This window comes from Leptonychotes weddellii, chromosome 11, assembly GCF_054177405.1.
Source record: "Leptonychotes weddellii isolate Sample4059 chromosome 11, ASM5417740v2, whole genome shotgun sequence".
Classification (NCBI taxonomy): domain Eukaryota; kingdom Metazoa; phylum Chordata; class Mammalia; order Carnivora; family Phocidae; genus Leptonychotes; species Leptonychotes weddellii.
In genome coordinates this window covers 38865231-38881440 of record NC_138379.1, presented here as the reverse complement: position 1 = coordinate 38881440, position 16210 = coordinate 38865231, and the positions used below count along the sequence as shown (strand labels likewise).

General features: G+C 48.3%; 1 protein-coding gene across 11 annotated transcripts in view; it reads left to right on the top strand.

The window, feature by feature from the left end:
- BMAL1 (basic helix-loop-helix ARNT like 1) overlaps window positions 1–16210 on the top strand; it is a 99074-nt gene that overhangs the window by 12440 nt on the left and 70424 nt on the right. The gene's annotated exons all lie outside the window — the stretch shown is intronic.

The window sequence follows — 16210 nt, the reverse complement described above, 5'->3', positions numbered from 1 at the left end:
CTCAAACCTTTTTGGTTGGGACACCAAGCAAGTTCCTGTATTAAAGAGATCCACAGTCACAATGGCTAAAACTAGTCCATAGTAGGTAGTTGTCCAGGCCTTCTGTCTTCATCATGTGGTTTTCACTTCGTGGTTGAAGGGGGCAGCTTCTAATTTCACCATCTCCTGGGGGAAAGGGTCCGGGGAGGGGGTCACATGTAGTCATTTTAAGGTCAAGACCTGGCAGTAGCACATTCTTTTATCCTAGGGGCCAGAACTTAGTTATATGGCTGCATCGAACTGCAAAAGAAGGCTGAGAAATATCTTTAGGTGGGACATCATGAGTCCAGCAAAATCTATTTTTAAGAGTGGAGAGGAGACTGAACATTAGGAGAAGCTTGCACGGTGCTGCCTTGCGGTACCAATGGGAAGGATTCAATAGAGTTTTGAAGCTCTCCTGAGAGCTGGGAAGATGCCTGAGCCCAGGGTCAGAACCTAGGCAGGCACACAGAAATCAGGACATATGCAGCCTTCTGGAAGTCAGGGCGACTCATGGCTCAGAAACTAGGTAGCCAGGTAGAACCAAGGTGCTAGAGGGAATATGAATAATCTGAAAGACTTCAGTTGTCTATTAGAGGAAATTAATCTGTGTAAGTGGTACAGTAGAAAGAGCACTGAGCTAGGAGTCAGAAGACCTAGGTTTGAGTCTAACCCCTTCTGCTTCATAACATGGGGCAAAAAAATACTTAGAAGAACGTTGGCTTTATCATCTACAATATGGGAAAAACAGTGATGGCCTTTCCTGTCTCCCAGGCTTAGTGTGAGAGTAATGGAAGGGCACATGCTCTGCAAACTGCAGCTCCATGGAAACTGGCATAGCGTCTGTTACTCACCTGTGTCCCCAGCACCTGCTGTAAGGGCTGGCATGAACATACTCGTGGAATGAAGTGTCAAATGTGAGAGGTAGGAAAGAAAATGCATTGTGCAGAGATCTTGATCCAGGATGGTCTTCTCTGCTGGGCAGAGCGGTTCTTCTGTTCTCTACTGGCCAAGGTCTTGGGCCTACATGTATAACCAGGTACCCCACTGGGGCGCAGGCAGACATCAGGGCAGCTCCCAGCCAGGTAGCGCAGGACACATAATACGTCTTTGGCAAGGCCATTTGCTTACTTCACTGAGTAGGTGACAGAATCCAACAAAACAGGAGCTAGGACTTCCAGTTGGATGTCATGGTCCATGAATGTGAACTGATCATTTTTAAGTAGTCTGGTCTACCTGCAGATTGGAAGACGAAGCCTTCCCAAGGCTGTCAGAACTTAACTTCTTGCTTCAAAGTAATAAGATGTGGTTATAAAATTCCCCTGTCGATTTGAAAAAAAAAATTATGTGGCTTGTTCAAAACAATAAATGTTTACTGAAAATATGATAGAGGTAAGAGATTACAAAGATAAGCTTATGGTTTCTATCCTATGGGTGTGTTTCTATCCTGGCCAGAGTGTTTTTTTTTTTTTCTTTTGCTGGAGAAATGGGGGCTCAGTGGATAATCAAAAAAATTTTTTAACTTTGATTCATTTTGTTATTTAATTTGTTTATTCACTAAGGGTGACCTTCTTTCTTGGAACACAGTGAAGTATTTTTAAATGGACTTTATTGGAAAAAAGCAGGAATTGAACTTACATTCACAGTATGCTCCTGACTCTGTTAAAGGCTCATGCATAGAAGGAGGGAAAAGCACCAAACCGTTAACAGTGGTTCTCATCTTGTAGAATTCGAGGTGATTTTTATTCTCATCTCCTTCTCTGTGGTTTTCTATTTTTCAACAGTGAGCATGTGTTACTCTTATAATCATAAACGGCTAGTTAAAAATGAGTCTCAAAAATTAATACCCTCCAGCCAAATGAAGAATTTTTATTTTTGGCAACCTGGCCTGGGCTATAAGCTCTCATGTTAGCTCAGACTTGGCCAAGTTATTTTCTGACAAGTTAAGGGGTTTGTTAGAAGGAGGATGTTTTCCTTGTGGAAATCAACACAGAAAGCAATTGTTTTGTAATATGTCAGGAAAGAGGTCCTGAGGAACTCTGCTCCTGGAATTTGACCAGCCTGTATTAACAGTCACTTACGGAAATGAACTTCGCAGCTTTCCCACTCACCATGGCACTGTTTCCCTTTCTCTTATACTCATGTGTTCCTCAGGGACCCCCAGACTCCATCTTCCTGGGACTGGGGGACCCTGTCCCTTGTTTTCTCAGGCTCTGCCACTTCCAATGTCCTCTGTGCATGTTCCCCTCCATCTATTTGTGACTGTAGATTTGGTTGTGGCTTCTTCCCACCGCCATGTTTGTAGACTGAAGAGAACTAGTTGTTGTTCTCTTCTCTATCATAGCTGTCCCTTGCCCTTTTCATTGCTCAGGTGAGTGGCCTGAGCTGTGCCTCTGGGACAGAATGAAGAGGAGGGGTCAGGACTGTAGGGAAAGGGTGGGGATACTGAGCTGGCTGCGGAACCTTGGAGAAGCCACTGGGCCATCCACCGAGCCCTTGACCCGTCCCTGGCAGGGCCCGCTCTGGCACAGCTCCTGCAGATGGCTGCTTGGTGCTTGAAGCCCTGCGTTGATCTCTTGCCGTCTTGTTATGTGGCAGTCACTGTTCTAGATGCTGTCAGGGGGCATAGTGATGAGCAAGGCAGACCTGCCCTCTGCTGTCACGGAGCTTTCATTCTTGCGGGAGAGAGAAATGGTTCGCAGGGAAATTAACGAAGCTCATTACGGATTGTAAGAATGGCATCAGAGATGGTTACATGTGCCCTTTTGTAAGGAGCAGGAGGGCTGGGGTTGGGATGATCCCGAGGCCGGGCTCCTTCTATGCCCCTGGTGCTTTCTGGTGGGGAGGGAGAAGATCAGGGAGGTCACTCGGGAAAGCTGAGCTGCTTCTCCCATTCAGGCTGCCTGGGGCCAGGTCTGGACCTGCAGACCTGCAGAGAGAGCAAAAGCTGATGCATGAGCCTGGGACTGGCCCTCTTGGTCATTCCACTTGCCCATTTCTGGGCTGCAGGTGCACATCCTCCTTTTCTGAAGAGCGATAAGCCAGTCCGCACAAAGAAGTCCCAATCTGTGCAGGCTGCAGGCCTGTCTGAGGCCAAGCTTGTGTTTTCTCCCTTATTTGCAACTTCTAATGAGGACCAGCCTCTCCGTGTCCCTCCAGCAGGATACTGGACTACTGTTCTTTCAGGGACAGGGTTTTCTATTTTGTTGTTGGTGGAGTTGTTTTAGTTTTAATGAGCTCCTCCCTGCTGCCCCATCCTCCACCCACCCCCAGTCCTGGCCTTGTGTGGATTTAGGCTGTCTTGCTGTGCCATTCCCCTTTCTGCAGCTCTTGATCACCCACGCTTACAGGACCTTTGGGCCCCACTGTCTGCTTGGCTTTCGACTGCCCAGAAAAGGTGGAAGTTGGGTAGTTGTGAGTGATTTTCCTGAGCTTCCTTACTGAGTCTTCTTTTCTATTATACTTCTCTGTCAGATGGGCCATTTGTCCTGCTCTTTGTGCCCCGTCTTTCTGAAAAACCAGGACAAACAGGACCCTCACTCCTGTGGAAATTCAGCATCCTTCCTCCTACAGACCTTAGTGACTGTGTTTTCTGACCCTTCTCTTCCCATCTTTCTCTTCAAAGAACAAAGCCTTTGAAGCTTTCCTCTCACTGGTTTGATGCAGTATGGGGAACTTCCAGTTACCTGGCTCCCAAAGGGGTCTGGGACTCACTTGGCTTCCAGAGCTCCCCTCACTGCTCTCCCACCCATGAGCTGTGATGTGCAACCAGAGAAGTCATTCACGCTTTGATCATTTAACACTCCTACCAGGGCCGACAGGAAGGCTCTTGTTACTAAATTAATTTTCTTGGGGAGTGGGGGAGCTTGTTACTATTCTCATCCTTTTGGTGTTGTTACCATTCCTTTAAAAATATATCTGCGTAAATGCATGTGTGTGTATGTATGTTTATATAGTTCTACATATAGCAAAGGGCTTGGGAATGAAGGGGGCCCTCACAGGGCCTTGATTTAAACCCCAGGAATGGTCGTGATTCTTTGGACAATATATCCTTTTGTCCCAAATATCTACTGGCTGAAATTTGTAAAGTTTTGTTTCAACCTTCATTTCATAGTTTCCCCCAGTTTCTGGGACAGCTTTGGGATTCACTGGTTATAGCATCCAGAGTCATTGGCTCTACCCCTTAAAGATGCAGACTCAGTGAGGAGAGCCTTCTGTCACCTGCCTAGTGCCTGTCGCTCTGAGGCCTCCAGCATCTCTTACACATTGTCCTCACCGAGGATGTTGTCGGGAGCTTTGAGGCCCCAGGGCCAAGGCTCCTGTTCAGAGTGCGCCTGTTACAGTCAGGATGGCCGGGGCCGTCTGCAGACCTCCTTGGCCCTAGCGTGGTGGAGTGCGTCCAGGTTGCTTTGGAATAAGCAGTTTTATTTAAAAACAAGTTTAATCCAAAAGTTGCCTCTGAGGTGGTCTGAATGGCTAACCTCTCTGCTGGTTAGTACAGCGGCCTGGCTTCGTCTGCCTGGCCACTTCTGGCTGGCAGGCCCCCCGACCCCTCAACATGGCTTTGCCTCCCTCCGCTAAGGAGGGCGCGGAGAAGGCATGCTTTCCCTTGTTCTGAAACAGGACCAGCCTGCGCAAGGCTGCAGGGATGAGGGAGCTGTCTCTTCATTCACCGTTAATCGAGGGTCCTGTGTGTCTGATATGATGGGAAGCCACTGGAGCATCGAGAGCAAGAAAGTAATACATGATTTATGTGTTTTAAAGGTTTTCCTGCTGCCCGTGGCCTCAAGTGGGAAGGATAAGCATGGAGCAGAGGGATGGGTTAGGAGCTGGTGCTTCCGGTTCCGGCAGCCGGGCTGGCTCAGACACTGCTGGGAGCAGACAGGGACAGACAGGCCTGCACCGGCTGCCATTGCCACTTGCCCTCGGGCTCTAGATTCCCTGCACCATGAGCCTGCCCTAAGTATGCGAGGCCCCGCCGAGCTCCTGCTTCATGGCTGGTGGTCTTCACTCCACCTGGAATGTTCTCTTCCCCTGCTTCCCAATCCTGGTGCTTCTGCCAAAGCTTCACCCAGTGACCTTAGGCAAGTTACCAGATCTCTCTTGAGCCTCAATTTCTTCATCTATGAAAGAGTGATCATAGAACCACCTCATGGGATTGGGAGGGAAACATGATACGCACTGCAGGCCTCTGCCCTGGTCTCCTGCTTCCAACCTTGCCCTGCTCTGTGTGCTCTCTGCCCAGTGACCCAGTGAGGAGGGGTCCACTCAAGTCATACTGGCTCAGAACCCTCTTAACAGTAGCTTTCTGTCTCACTCAAAGCAAAAACCAAATCCTCAGCATGGCCTGCAAGGCTGCCTGGTTTTCCTCTGGTCTCATCTCCCACCCCAGGGCCTGGTGGGTAACCAGGCAGGCTGAGTTGTGTCGGGCTCACTGTGGTGCTTGTGGCTGGCGCCCCCCTGAGTGTGCAGTGCACAACGCACGTGGCCGGACGCATGGATCCCGGCTGCCCCTCTCTTGTTCCACTCTGGCCACGTGTTCTGCAAACATCCCAGGCCTGTTTGGGCTCAGGCTCTTTCCTTTGATGGCTCCCTCTGCTTTGAATGCACTTCCTCCAGATTATCAGTGTGGTGTGATCACTCAGCTTCTTCAGGTCTTTTCTCAAATGTCACCCTATTTAACATTGTACCATTCGGCCCACTGCCTCCCAGATGTTTCCCTGTTTCCCCTTTGATTTATTCTTCCTCTTGGCTCTTATCGTCACCTAACATAGTGTACATTTTACTTAACTTATTTGGTTTATTGTCTCTTTTCTCAACAGAAAGTAAGCTGTGAGAGCAGAGACTAGTGTTTAGTTCATTCACTGCTGTCTCCCCAGTGCCTCAGACAGTGCCTGGCAGGTAGCAGGGGCTCGCTAATGAATGCATGACTGAGTTTGCACTAAAGCAAGTGAAGGGTTTCGTACGTTTGCTGAGCACGTAGGAAGCACCCAGCGAGTGCCGGCCGCCATTGTTTCCATGGTTGGTGTTGATTATCCTTTGGGAACCAGCCCCGTCCGCAGGTTGAATTGCATCGTGGCCACCTCTGCTCCTCGCCGCCCTTCTCTCTGTGCCCTCTGCCTCTGTGGCATTTATCACACTGCATGTGTGGGACTTGTCTCACTCTTTTCCCTATATGAGCCCAAAGTCCTGTGGGGCAAAGACTGGCTTGTTGGGATTTGTATCCTAAGGACCCTGTACCCGTGGGGGGTGGCGTGGAGTAGGCGCTCAGGAAGTGTCTACCGGTGGCAGCCATGACAGGTGGAAGGGGCTCTGCAGTCCCTTCCTGGTGGGCCTGGCTCCAGCATTGCTGCCTCATGTGTGTGCCCCCCTCCCAAGGGGCACTAAGAGAGAGTTTGACAACCACTTAAGTGATGAAATCTCTAATAGTATGTTTAGAACAAATTTGGGGGAGCAGAGGGCCTCCTGTGCCTAGTCCTTTGGATGACGGTGTCTGGGTGACTTGCCAGTTCCACACGTGAGAGTCTGGCCCTTCGGCTGTTCCGGTCCCAAGAAGACAGTGTGATTCAGTTTACACTCATTCAGTGGGGAGCATGTGAGCAACACCGGTGTGTTTGGAGGAGGCCGGGGAGAAGCAGAGAGAGCTTGAGCTGGCCCCTAGGGAATTTGGGGTAGGAGAGGAGAGCATGGCTTCCGGAGAGTAGCCCCTGCCCAGTTCAGGGACGAGCGTGGGTCCCTTGGGAGGCATGAGCAGGTAGGTGGTTTGGGCCATATGAGGGAGGACCGTAAATGCCAGGGCAATGAGTTTGGCCTCTGGTACTTGGCAGAAGAGTCCAGATTAGGGATTCTGATGGGATAGGTATAAGAATCAAGGGGGTCAGGGGAGGTGGGGAAGAGCTGTGGAGTCATTTGTCTCCTGTCTAGAGACAGTTGTCTTGTGAGACCCACAGACGGCATACCAGTGCAAGAGGCCCTGCCGCTAGGGACCAGCACCAGCACCCACAGGACAGTAGAGCTTTAGCTGAAACAACAGAGTGTGGGGGACTGAGGATTTAGAAGTGGGGGTTCAGCATAGACTGGGTTTAGGATTGGGCCTTTTCTCCTCAAGGGGAGCTGTTGGTGTCCCTGGGTCACTGGGAGTTTCCTACCCTGCTCTGGGTGGACTCACCAATCCATAAGCCACTGTTTCTCTGGAATCAGCCAGGTGTCTACACTTTGTGCTGGGCCAGTCCGCCTGACTCATCAATCAGTTTTGTACCAGAGTGCTCCTCAGAAGAGCTTTAAACCCAGAGACTGGCAAACTCAGGTTCAAGTGTCAGCACAGCCCATAACTCTCTGCGGGGCCTTGGTCAAGATGTTCATTCTCTTGGGGGTTCGCCTTCCTTATCTGCCAGGTTAGCACCACGCTAAATCCATGGGTGGTAAGCTAGAGCCTCTCAAATCCCTCCTGCCTCGGGTCAGAATTAGCCCTGGAGGCCTGGGTGGGGCTGAACCTTCGGGTGGGAGTCGTGGTGGCCACACTGTGGAGGGGACTAGGCTTGACATTATCTTAGGAGTTTGAACATTGTTCTCTCACCCAGGGATTGATTTCTTCTGCAAAACTAAGGAGGGCTCTCTTCCCATTCCCCTTGCCTGCTTTTGGATGGAATTCCTGAAATGACCTTGGCTTCGTGGGTCCTTTCCCATTTCTCGTTGGGCTCTCCTAAACATGGTCCCTGCCCTATGGCCAGGGGCCTCATTCTCGTATGGCTACCACGTTTCTCTCTGGCCTCATTGCTTGAGATTTCCTCTTACCTCTCTCCTATCTTCCTTTGCATCTGACTTCGAACTCCAGGCCTGATCTGCCCTGCTGGGGCAGCCTTGATGGCATCAACATGTGCCTACCTGTTTGCACTCCCTTTACTCTTAAGATCATATCCTCAACCTGCTCCATGTGGCTCCCTCGTTTTTATCATGCTCATTTAAGATGGCTGCATAATATTCTGTCAAGGGAGTGCCTTCAATAAACCATGAGTTTGTTATGGGGCGTTGAGATTGCTTTTAATTTTTGTTCTTTCAGCTAATGCTACATTAACCATCTTTGTGTATTCCAGAATCATTTTATTAGGTTGGCATTTATCTAGCTAATGGCAATGGCCCAAGATCAGATAGAGAATCAGAATTTCTTTTTTCAGGAGAAATGTTGTGAAGATATATTTAAATTTTACTTTAAATGCTAGGAATGTTTTTGTTGTATTTTCCGTGAACAAAGAAGCAGGGTAACAGCAACACAAAATGAGACACAAGTGAAAGGCTGCATATTTACAAGTAATACATGACTTGTTTGTTGCTAAGTGTGGAGGTGAGCCAGTACATTCTCTTAAGGAGTAATTTATCTGCTCAAATTGAGGAATTCTGTATCCCTATAGCTTCGATGCTAGAGTAAAATAAACAGTGATCCCTTCTTAACGATGTTTTTAAGAAATGCCCTAAAACAAGAAAAAGTAAATGGGATTTTTTAGAAACAAACAAACATACAAACATGTCTCCTTGAGCCAGAGTGAGCCTGTCAGGGAGTGCTCTTAACAGTGGGAGCAGGTTGCAAACTTGCTGAAGGGGTTTGGCTTTTTGTTGGTCATAAGGAAACAACCAGAATGAAACCGACAAACGAGCGTCACTGACGTGGTTCCCAGTGCTCTTTTTAGGCTGGAATCTGTGTGGCTTTGGGGTGGTGGGGAAGGCTTCCTGTGCCCTGCTGATCTCTTGTTGCCATTTCAAGTCTCTGGTTGATGATTACGTGGACTGTTTCAACCTAATCCAGCAAATGTCAGCTGAGTCTTCACAGTGCGTAAGATTGCAGGGAATAAAACTTGGGGAAGAAAAACCCAATGCATCACCCTTGTTTCCGAGGAGCTCATGAACTAGGATTGGGAAGGATAAAAGAAGTCTAAACTGATGATCCTTCAAGGGCAACTAAGAAGAGGGCGCTGGGGCAGTCGGCCCCACCCTGTTAGAGAAGGGCGGAATCCCATCTCCTCGGGAGGCTAGCGTGGGAATGCGGGTGGGGATCAAGGAAGGTGTGATGGAGGAGTTGCTTCTGTGGACTGGCTGAGATGGGGACTGGACGTTGCCAGCAAAGCTGAAAGGCGGATGGAGGAGATGGAGGTGGAAGTACATGGGGATATGTCTAGGATTTGGCTAAAACACGGTGTATCAGATGCCAGGCACGGTTCTAAGCCCTTCCTATATATTAGCTCATCTGATCTCTACTGAGACCGAGGGGGGTACTGTCATTGGCTCCATTTTACAGATGAAGAAATAGACATAAAGGAATTCATTAGCCGCCCAAGACCATACTGCCGTAGAGCAAAGATCAGACCCAGTCGATTTGGCTCCAGAATCTCTGCTTTAACCACAAAGCTGTCCCGCCTCTGATATAGGGGAAGAACAGACACTAGAACCAGAAGCTTGGCGTGCCAGTGATCAGGGGTACACAGGTGGAAGAGGGGTCAGGGTGGAGGTGAGAAGGATTACAGGGGTGGGGGAGTTTGCTGAGAGCCAAGAGGGGCCACAGGAAGAAAGAGCTTCAAGGCGCGGGTTTGTCAACAGGGCCCAGCACAGGGGCCAGCAGAGTTCTAGGAGGTGAGATTTAAGAGCAGGTCCGAGCCAAGGAGAGAGCTGGGCGGGCCTCCGGAGAGGGCAGCCAGGCTGCAGACGGTGAGGTGCTGTTCCTTCTGGATGATTCTGTGTTTTGAAGGTAGGGAGGCGGGCACAGGCATTGGGTATCATTGTCTGTGTCCTCCTGTCAGTAGAAATAGGTGAGCATGGCAGAGGGGCCGGTGAGAGCCGGCACTGCTAATTTGGCAAACCCAGGGGCTTTTCTGCAGCCTAATGATTTTTGAAAGCTGTTGGCAATGCTGAGGCCCAAGTGTGACTCCCTTATCTGAATGCTGTAGCAATCGCTGTTTTTCCTGGAAAATTGGGCCCATGTGGGCCCTGTGTGTGGTTTATTTGAGTTCCATTTTTATAACCTTATTACCTTGTCCCCATGATGCGAGAGGCCTCTCTTTTCTCGAGCTTTGCTGTGAAAATTGTTTCTTAAAAGGCACAAAGTGATCTCTCATCATTTGGGTGGTGTTCTTCCCATAGTAGCTCTTTTCTGCAGACTCTGCACACACTTTTCATCGCCCCTGACACCAGTTGTCATGTTTTTCTGATCGTTGGCAATTTACTGGGAACTTTTAGGCAGCTCTTAAATCTCACCGCCTAGGTGTTTGTCACGATTTCTCCCAGAGGAGTTTGTGCATGTACATATCCATTCAACTCCTACCAATGACCTTGCTACGGCCTGACACCCAGTCCTGTCCTCTCGAGTTGATAACAATGGCGATTAGCATTTATGGAGACTGAGCTGTTACCAGGCCCTGGAGTAAGGTATTTATGTTCATGATCTCAATTATTCCCAGTCTCTATAAAGAAAGTGCTATTACTTCCCCCATTTTACAGATGAAGAAAATGAGTATTGAAGAGGTAGAATAGCTTGCCCCAGGTCACACAGCTAATAAATGGCAGAGCTGGGCTTCACCCGTGGCCTTTCTGACCTTGGAGCCCAGGTACTTCATTCATACATTCATATATTCATTCATTCAACATCAAGTGATTGTCTACAACATGGCAAGCACTGTTCTAGACTCAGGGGATACAGCAAAGGGGAAAAAAAAAAGCACAAAAATTTCCTGCCTTCGGCTCACATTCAAAATTGGGGAGATGGAGAAAAAAAATAATAAATAAAGTGTACATTACCCAATATGATAATAAGGACTATGGTGAGAAATAAAGCAAGGAGGTTGCCTAAGAAGCGTTGGGAGAATTTTAGAGTAGTCAAAGAAGATCTCATTGAGAAGGAGACCAAACTGTTGGGTGAAGTAGCAAACAAAGCCCCAGATCTCAGTGTATCAACTCAAGAAAACTTTATTTCTTAATTTACAGTAAAACTTTATTTCTTAGTACAGAAAGATTCCAGTGTGGCTGCTCCTTTCCCTTGTGCTTATTGAGGGACCGCCCTCTTATATCTTACGGCTCTGCCTTCTTCAAGGCCCTCAGATTGCTTCCCATTCAGCTGGAGGATGAGTAAAAAGAGAGAGGGTCTTGTGGGGGAGTTTTTACAGCCTGTCTGGAAGAAACCTGCATCTCTCCCACCCGTTGGTCAGAACTCAGGCACGTGTTTGCTCCTTCCTGCGAGGGAGGCTGTTGGGAACTAGGGTCTAGCCATGTGCCCCCAAGAGAAAGGAAATGGGTTTTTGTGAACTTGTAGTGGAATGTATGCCATAGCGAATGAAGGAAAGAAGTGAGTCGTGTGTGTCACTGGGGAAAGAGCATCAGGGAGTGGGAACCGCAGCGTCAGGGTAGCCAGCGTGGCAGGAGTACGGGGAGGAGAGTGGCAGAAAGTGAGGGCAGGGACGTCATGGGGGCTGGGCCACTGGGATCACTGTTAAGACTTGGTTGCACTGGGAATGACCAGGGGGGCCGGGAACATGGCAGGGTTTTTGAAAGAGGACTGACGTGGTTTGAGTTACATCTTGAAAAGATCGCTCTGGCTACTGTGTTGAAAATCGACTGAGGGAAGAGAAGTTAGCGTCTGTTGGAGTTGCCCCGCTGAGTGATGAGAGTAGCCAGCTCCAGGGTGGGTGGCGAGGGCGGGGGGCAGGATTTGAGGTCTGTCCTGAAGGTGGAGCCACTGGGCTTGCTGGGGGCTTGGGGGGAGGTGTGAGACAGAGAGAGGTGTCAGGCTTGTTCTGAGGTTTTGGCTTTCGCCTAATGACTGTTAGTCTCACTTTCTCCCCGCAGAAGTAAGGGGAAAAGTTTTGGAGAGAAGATATATGAATGCCTTCTGGGCCCTGACCTATCTCACAGTCGGCTTTCCTCCTGCACAGTACTTTCTTTAGCACAGCCAAGCAATTCATAGTCTTTTTTTTTTTTTAAGATTTATTTATTTATTTTAGAGAGAGAGAGTGCACACAAGCATGGGGGAGGGGCAGAAGGAGAGGGAGCTAGAGACTCGCCAGCAGACTCCTCGCTGAGCACGGAGCCCAGTGGTGATCTCAGTGGGAGCATAAAGGGGGAGAAAGTCTGTCTTAAGCAGAGCAGGGCGTGAGTCATGGCAACAAATGTTCCATGCCTACTAGGTGCTGGGCACTGGCTAGGTATTTTGTTTTCACCGGAGAGCAAAACAGTACTGTTCCTGCCCTTGTGGCAGAGGTAAACCCATGTGGATAGACTGTAGAATGATTCGTTGGAAGACCTTATATTTACGCCTAACTATTTCTTTTTAGCAATTGTGAATGGCATTGTATTTTTAATTTTGATGTCCATGTGTTCATTGCTAGTATATAGAAATAAAACTGATTTTAAAAAATTTTTCTATCTTGTATCCTGCATCCTTGCTAAACTCACTAATTAGTTCTAGGAATGTCTTTTGTGTATTCCTCAGGATTTTCTACATAGGCAGTCATATCGTCTGCAAGATATGGAGATTTGTTTTATTTCTTCTTTGCTTTTTTTTATTTCTCTTTGTTGTCCTTTGTGCTGACTAGGACCTCTAGTACCATGCTGAATAAGATTGGTAAGAGTGGACATCATTGTCCGTTCCTAGTCTTGGGGGGAAGGCAGTCTTCCACCATCAAGTCGATTGTTAACAATAGGGATTTTTGCAGATGTCATTTGCATTTTGCTGGTATGGGTGGGGATGGAATAGGGTTTTCTGTAGTGCTTGGTTGCAATAGAGTGGTTACTATCTAAAAGTTCTCTGTCTTGCTAGAGGGCACAAGCTTTGTGTATGTGTGTGCGCGCACACACACACATGCGCCTTCTGCATTTCTAGATTGCTGGCTTCTTCAATTCCAAGTCTGGGATATGTGAGGCATACACACACACACACACAAAAGTAAAAAGAAAGAAAGAAAATGCAGGGAACTCACCATGGTGTCATTCATTCCTGAGGTCCTGAGATCGCTAACTGGTCTGCCTTCTTCACTCTGCCTTTCAGACATTTCTTATGTTTGCATTACATATACTGTCCAGGAGTTTTTGTTGTACTCCATCTTCCTGGAAGTGGCAATGGTTGGGAGCAGCTAGAGAGTATAACCCCCCCGCCCCCCAGTTTTGGGGGGGAGCTTAAGATCCCAGGGGTTTGATCCTGTAGCTGGTTGGAGGGCTATATTGCGGTGTGGAGGGTTGGGTGGGTGGGGGAGTGGCAGAGAAAATGGGAGGCTGTTGCCTGGGTCCAGGTAGTAGATAAAGGGGTCCCGTGCTGTGACAACAGACATGGTGCAGAAAGGAAGGAGAGGAAAGTCCCCATGGCAACAAGGAAGTGCGAGGAGACTAGGCTGAGGATGAGGTTTCTAGCTTGGGCCACCAGCTAAAATTGGGAAGGCCATGAAGCATCTGATGCAGCAGAGTGGGCATATTCCAGGCATTGAGAGCACATCTGGGAAACCAGACTAATGGTGCTGCCCTTCAGGGAAGCCATAGAGCTACAAGTCTGGCTGCTCCGTAAAGATCCAAGGAGCATGCGCTCTGGGCAGAGGACACAATGTGGGAAAGGACACAGGTACGGGTAAGGGCATGATGGGCCTGTCAGGACCCCCACTGGCTGACACGTAAGTGGGTCGCTATTGGTTCCATAACTGGGCAGGATGCTGTAGGAGTTCACAAAAGGAAGATGTTCCAGAAAGGGAGTTGGTGCCACCGGGAGTCCGTATGCCACTTGTCTTCTGTTCTTTGTATGTGGGTATCAGTCTTTCCTCCCGCAGACAGACCACCCTCCTCGTGGGGGCACCTCTGCCAACAGCCCCCGTTTAGCGACTGCAGTGAAGTGGCTGCATCTGTATATCAAGTCTAGACAAAGTCTCTGACTGGCTTAGGTTGGGTGGTGTGCTTCTCCTCTGGGGCTAATCACTGTTGCCAGGGAGTGGAGGACTCTAATCTGGGCTGGATCATTTGCCCACCCTTATTGGGGCATTCATGGTCTTTTTAAGAAGGTGGAAGAAAAGTGCCTATGGAAGATAAAAAAAAGATTTACCCTGGCTTACTATAATATGTTTTGAAGAATTTATAGTACAGCAATGTAGGAACTCTTTGGAGAATTTTAAGCAGGGGACTTGATCAAATTTAGGTTTTATTAAAATCATTCCACTGTGTCTGGGATTGCGGTTGGAAATAAATAAGTGACTAGAGGTGGGGAAACTGGTTAGGAGGTTGTCGCTGGAGCTCCAGGGAGAGCTGACGAGACCCGAACTAATTCAAGTCCTTAGTTGTTTCATTTGGACTTTACCTCCAGCCACAGCACGGTAAAGAGGAGGAGTGGGATAAAGTCTAGAGACAATCAGGCAACCAGGGCTTGGTGACCAGCTGGAGGATGCAGTAAGAAGAGGGGCTTAAGGAGGATCACCCCCCCAACACCGCCACCAAGGGGGTAATAACTATTCTCCGGAAGGCTAGATTTTATCTTTGGAAACTAGTTATTAAGTGGTGGCAGACTTGACATATCTTATTTGCTTCTTGAGAAATGTGAGTGTTGTTGGCTTTTTGTGGTGCCTTAACTGGAAAAGAAAGCTGATTGATTGTATTTTTCTCCCTTTAAAAAGTTTCCTTTCTTTATGAACTCAGATAATAGGAGCTGCAGCTGGGACTGCCAGTTGAGAGATGGATGGGAGGAGGACCCTGGCCTGAAGACCCTTCTTCCCCCCAAGCCTGGCCCTGGGCCTGCAGGTCTACTTTAGAAACGTTCATCCCTTTGCCATTGTCCTTGCCAGGAAGGCTTTTCAGGATTTTAAGCAAAGAAATGACCCGATCTGACTGATGTTGTGACCAATTCCCGCCTGAAATGGGAATTGACCACGGATGGAGGGAGGAGTGACACCAAGAGCCAAAGCGGGGAAGTAGGCACACCCGTTGAGAGGCTCTTGCAATCATCTACATTGGTAATGGTGGAAGGAGTGAGAAATGGTCATATTCTGAATGTATTTTGAAATAAAAACTGATGTTGGTGAGGACTGGACTATGGCGTAAAAGAAAAGAGACGAGAATGGCTCTAACCTTTTGGCCTAGGCAACTGGAAGAACGTTGTCTTAAACTGAGATGGGGAGGGCTTGGAGGAACAGGCCCGGGGGAAGGCGAAAGGCATTGGTTAAGTTTGACACAGTGAACATGACTTACACAGATCTCCTGTCTACGTGACATCTTACTGGAAGCAGGCAGTTGGATATATCCTACTAGCCAGGAGTTGAGAGGAGAGGCCCAGGCTTGGAGAGAAATCTGGGCATCATCCTCAGCATACAGATGATATCTGAATCCCAGACACTAGGTGAGACCACCGGGAGGTGACTGGAGGTATACAGAGAAGAGATGAGAACAAGGCCTGAGCCCTGGGGCACTCTGACATTAAGAGGTAGGGAGATAAGGAAGAACCAGCAAAGGGAAAGAGTAGCTAGTGAGGTGGGTAGAAAACCAAGAGTGCTATCCTGGAAGCCAAGTGAAAAGGGTCATCAAACAAGAGGGAATGGTTTACTGGTATCACAAGCCGTAAGACAAGGTCTGAGACTTGCTTATTGGATCCAGCAACATGGAGGACAGGCCAAATGCAGGCCAAATGCCTGCTTTGGGACCCCAGCCTAATCTTTCAAATAAGTCACAGTTTCCCCACTAAAGAAGAATACAGTTGTGCAAAACAGATCATTTAAGACTGATTGAAATAAATCCAAGAAAGATGAAGACAGTGCCATGGGAGTCTAGTAGAAAGGGACAGTACTTCTGGCTTTTGTGGGGAGGGTTGAGGTCAGATTCATTCATGTTTTCATTCATCATTTATTCATTCCACAAAAACTTATTGGGTTTCAGAGACTTGTGGCGGGGAAGGGAGAAAGTGGAGTTAATTGTTTAATGGGTATAGAGTTTCGGTTTTGTGGAAAAGAGTTCTGGAGCTGGATGGTGGTGACGGTTCCACAACAACATGAATGTACGTAATACCACTGAGCTGTACACCCGAAAATGGTTACGATTATAAAGTTTATGTCATGTGTATTTTACCACACACACACACACACACACACACACACATCAGAGGAGGAAAAAAAAGTATTGGCCCCATGATGAACTCGGTCTGGGATATAATGTTGGAAATGGATGGCATTTCAATAGGAGATAATATGGAGAG